The sequence below is a fragment of the Miniopterus natalensis genome, chromosome 15 (genome assembly GCF_054644295.1).
Source record: "Miniopterus natalensis isolate mMinNat1 chromosome 15, mMinNat1.hap1, whole genome shotgun sequence".
Lineage (NCBI taxonomy): Eukaryota > Metazoa > Chordata > Mammalia > Chiroptera > Miniopteridae > Miniopterus > Miniopterus natalensis.
Window position 1 is genome coordinate 11,783,024 of NC_142095.1, and position 5,402 is coordinate 11,788,425.

Below are 5,402 nucleotides of genomic sequence, written 5' to 3' on the forward strand. Positions count from 1 at the left end.
TAAATTTTCTGTTCCTTTGTCCCCATAAGTATTTAAAAAATTTCCAGGCATATTCCTTTTAAAAAATCCTCACCCAAGGATATGTTTTAATTGATTTTTTAGAGAGAGAGGAAGGGTGAGAGAGAAACATTGTTGTGAGAGAGAAACATCCATCAGTTGCCTCTTGTACATGTCCCAATGGGGGATCTAACCCACAACCTGGTTATGTGCCCTGACTGGGAATCAAACTCCCAACCATTTTGGCACACAATACAGTGCTCCAACCAACTGAGCCACCTGGCCAGGGCTTTAGGCGTATCTTGATTTGTGGCTTGGAAAAATATGTTCCGTTTACCCAGGGCCTTCATGGTCTCTTGACTTCTCTTGAATAGAAGTGTTCTTCAGATTTTCTTAATGTTCTTTGTGGGTATGTGGAAAGAAGAGCCAGGGTCAGCTTATGTATGTGGGATTTCTAGGAATTTAATTTGCCTTGAGGAATAATAAAGAAAGAGGCACATTTAATCTTTTGCCTAAGACACTGAGAATGTTTGGGCTTAGAGTGTAAAGTAAATCAAAGATAGCTTTTCTGTCATTAATACCTGGCTAATAGAATGACTTTTGAGTTGAGAGAGGAAATGCTGAACACTAGCTCTGTAAGTAAATAGAGGAAGCTGATGTCCATGGGGTACACCTGGGCAAAAATAGCTCCCCAACTGGAGAAATTGTCTCCTGCAGGATAAAGTGAGCCAAATATAAATGAGCCCCTGTAACTCAAAGCTATTAAACAAACCAATGAGAAGTAAGATCCTGCCTCTGGGGTAATGTTCTGGAGATGAGCCAGTGCTCTGATGGACAGAAGGAATAGAAGGAATAGAAGGGAGCACTGTAAGGTGTTAAAGCCAAGCCAGAGTGTGCGACCATGATGGTGACCTTCTGCTTGTTCAGATGATGCCTTGAGACTCAAGTTGACCCCCTTGGCATATAATCATTGCTTAGTAAATATTTATTAAATGAATGCACACATGAGGAAATACCTGTCACCAACCATAATGATTCCCAGGGAGAACAGTCAGACTGTGAGGATGTCCTGCTCTGGACACAAGAGTGGAGCAATAATGGAGGAAAGGGGCATCCTGTGCCCCTTTCTTTTTTCCTCTCTTTACTCACTGCTCCCAGTAAATAGGAGTCTTTTCTTTTTTAACTGGGATGCTTAATTTGAACTGTCCCCCGGGTGGTGACTTTATTAGCTAAATTTAGGAGTCCTTGTGAAACAGCTCCTCTATTCTTTATCCTGTTATTCCACAAATCTTTGCTACTCAAATTGGGATCTGCAGACTAGCAGAATCAGCCTTGCCTGAGAGCTTGTTAGAAATGCAGAGCCTCAGACCTGCCCCAGACCCACTAAATCAGAATCTGTGTTTTATCAAGATTCCCAGGTATGATTCATGCAAATGAAAATTTAAGAGAAACTGCTGTAAATGGTTACAATGACAACGACCTCTTATAAGTAATAAGACTATAAGAGAAAGGAAAAACTGTGTAAATAAGTAATTTATCACATCTATAAGCTAGAAAAAGAAGTGTTGTAAGGGAAGATGTGCAAGAGACCCCTACCTCCTTCATCTAGTGAACTAGTTATTGGCACCTCTTCCTTCCAGGTGAGATGACCACATTAGATGTGATGTTCATAATGCTGACCACATCAGAAAGAGAGCTGGACCATGTCTTTATGATGACAATATGGTAACAGAAGGATTCACTCTTCTCTCGATTTCAAATTCACTGCTGCACAACTGTTGTTTTTGAAAAGGTTAAAGACAAATGTAATAGAATCTTTTAAAAGAAGAATTAAAGGCTCCTTAATATTAAGAAATATATTTTATTTGGAACCCATTTTATGATCAGAACATTTCTTGAACTGAACAGTTTATTGCTCATCTGAGCATAAGAAGTATTCAGGTACCAGGTGTCTTATTGTGGGAATTTATACTTGCTCATTATGGATCCATGGAGTGCTGTACTTTACAGTGTGGTGGTTCTCAGACTTAAACATGCATCACAGTCTTCTGCAGAGCTCATCAAATGCAGGTTACTGGGCTCTATCCCCAGAGTTTCTGATTTAGTAAGTCAAGTGAGGCCCATGAATTTGCATTTCTAATAATTCCCAGGTGATGCTGATGTCCCTGGTCCCAGTCATACTTTCAGAACCATTATCATCAAGAACCTTCTTAAAAATATTGGACCTCTCTAATTAAAGTGAGTGAACTCTGTCTAGCCCAAGAGCCAGCTTTATTCAGCCTTTGGCTTGATTTCATTTAGATTGTTATATTACTGTTGGTTACTACAACTTCAGCCCAGGAATCAGATTTCCCCTAGGGGTAAATCTGATAGAGACTGTAAGTTATCCCTCAGATTCTCTCCTCCCTTAGCTTATAGTAATAGAAGCCCTGATATTTAACTGGGCACATGGCTTCCCAGAGTAGTGATCACATTTTTTAGTGTTCTTACACCTAGATGGAGCCATGTGACTAAGTTGTAGTCAGATGTGGACAGAAGTGATGTGTGTAACTTTGGGGTCATGCCCTTGAAGGGGAAGACCATCTTCCATTCTCCTTTCTCCATTTTGCTGCCATGAATGTGGATGTGTTGGGTACCATCTTGAGCCAAGAGGAAAAGCCAACCAGATATGCTTGAGTAGAAGGAGCTAGGAGCTTGGGTACCTGACATTAAGGAGCTGCCAAGCCACCCTGACCTGCTTGCTAGTGGCTGGACTGTTAGGCCAGAAGTAATCACCTTTCTCATTGAGGCCACTGTTATTCTGAGCCTATGATCCAGAAGCCCAACTGATATTCTAACTAATGCCAGAGAATGTGCTGATTATTCTGTTTCCTGGAGAGAGCCTCTGAAGATTTTTCAGGGTGCAGAACCATGAAAGAGTTGGGAAGAGCAGTAGGAAGAACTTACTCTTCATTGTGTTTTCATTTGTATGCTCTCAGAAGGAAAAAGTCCCTACATACTTTAAAAAATAACGATGAAAAGAGTAAGAAGAAGCTGATAGAAAACAAGGTCTTAAGAGGCTTAATGTTAATCCAGATAAAAATTCACAGAAACAGGGTCTGAGCACATGGCATCTATTATCTATACTCTTTCAGGCCAAGAGCAATGCTTATCAGGTAAACCTACAGAACTATCAAAGGGAAATATAGTCTCATTATACCTTGACTTGAGGAAGGAATTTGAAATAAAGTCTTTCATAATAGCTTTGTGGATAAAAGAGAAGATTGAGGGTTGGACAGCATTGTGCCTGGTTGATCAACTATATTTTGAATGTAATCAATGATCCCATTCTAACTAAATGTATCATTTAAGTTAAACGACTGTAAATCATGCAAAACCCAACTAATAGTGCTTTAAGCAATCAAGACACAGTTATTTCTCATAACAAGAATTCTGTAGATAGGCATAATAGGTTGGTTCAGAAGTTCCTCCATTTTCATCATATTGACTCTGCCTTTGTGTGCCTCATCTCTTGGTCACAATATGGCTACTAGGGCTCCAGCCATCACAATCACATTCAAAGGTAGAAGCAATGTTGTAATAAGTGTTAAGAGAACACATCTGCTCAGCCAGGCGTGGCTCAGCGGTTGAGCGTCGACCTAGGATCCAGGTGATCAGGGTTCGATTCCTGGTCAGGGCACATGCCCGGGTTGCGGGCTGCAGCTGATCAATGACTCTCTCATCACTGATGTTTCTATCTCTACCTCTCTGTCTCCTTTCCTCTCTCTGAAATCAACAAAGATATATTAAAAAAAAAAAAAAGAGAACACATCTTAGGTTCACCTTGCTTTTTTTTTTTTAAGATGGGAGCAAAATATTTTCCCACATTCTTTCCTCTTTGTGGATGTGCCCTTATGGCCCTCACAAGCTACCACTAGCCATGAGGGAAGCTGGCAAATTGGGTTTCTGGCTTTTCATAGCCTCAATAAAGAGAAAGCAAGAATAAGAAAGTTGGGAGAAATAGCTATTGGATAAGTTGACCATTGTGCCTGTCACACAGAGAAAGAGGCCTTTAGGGATATTTGTAGGGTTTTGTGGTGTTAATACGAGAAGATCATTTATTAACAACTTGAAAAAAAGGCACAAAAGTCATGACTCTAGAATAGTATTTTCAAATAACACCTGGTGAGGACACTTAATACCTTAGATGACAGAATTTGGTTTCAAAAATTGTAATTTTTCTCAAAGATAAAATCTTTACATAGAGATGAAACACAAATTACTGGAGCACAGAGGCATTACCTGGCTTGACATCACTCATGTGAAAAAGCCATTGAAATTTAAGTTGATCACTAATTCCAATGTGAGAGTATCTGACTAAATTCATAGAAACAAAAGACACAAATTGTAAGTAACTTAGCTGTAGATAATCTTTCTCCATTTTTATGTGATTTTATCTCTATTTCTATTACTCATTCATTCATTCATTCATTCATTCAGGACACCTTCATCAAGCACATCTTAATTGAAGGATATAGTATTATAGGCACTGGAGAAACATCAATGCAAAAGATAGAAAACAACTAAATAGTAGAGTAGTAATTTAATCAGAAAGTGTGATAAATCCTACAAAAATAAGAAGTCAAGGGGACTTTGAAACTGGACAAGTTGGGGCCTTGGACTTGGTGTTGGGGGTTGCAGGAAGGCTTCTCTGAGGAAGTGGTAATTCTGCTCAGACTGGGAGGATGAAAAGAAATTGGCTGAGCAGATTCACAGGGAGGAAGCAGGTACAGGCATAGAAAACCCACACTTCTGAAGGTACTGATGTGGAGAGGAGCAGAGTGAGCTTGAGAAAATGAAAGCCCTGTGTGGTTTTCAGAGGAACTGGGAGGGGGTGTGGGAGTAGGAAGGAAGGTATCTAGAGGTGGGGCTGTAGAACTGTGCAAAGACACAATGCCACGATAAGGTTGTTGATCTTTATTCTAATAGCATGAGAAGGTGTTGCTTTGCTCTCTGGAAAGATCACCCTGACTGATGTGTACAGAATGAATTGGAAGGGGCAAAATGGATGCAGAGAAACTTGTCAAAAAGACATAGAGATGCTGACAGCTTGGGTGCTGGGAGGAAAGAAAAGGAGAGATACTTAGGATTTGGAGATGGATTAGATGCGGGGTGAGGCAAGGGGAGGTTTCAAGACTGACTCCTCGTGTTCTGACTTTTGAAATTGAGCAAATAGGACTGCATTCGCTGGGGAAGGACATTGGAGGAAAAATAATTGGAGGAAGGGGTGGAGGTCAGCTAGGGACACGCTGAGTTGGAGGTGCCTGTGAGACATCTGAGGGGCTCTGTCCATGGGCAGCTGGGCTGATGGGCCTGGGGCTCTGAAGAAAGGTCTGGATGGAGATCGAATGTCTGGTCATCTGAGT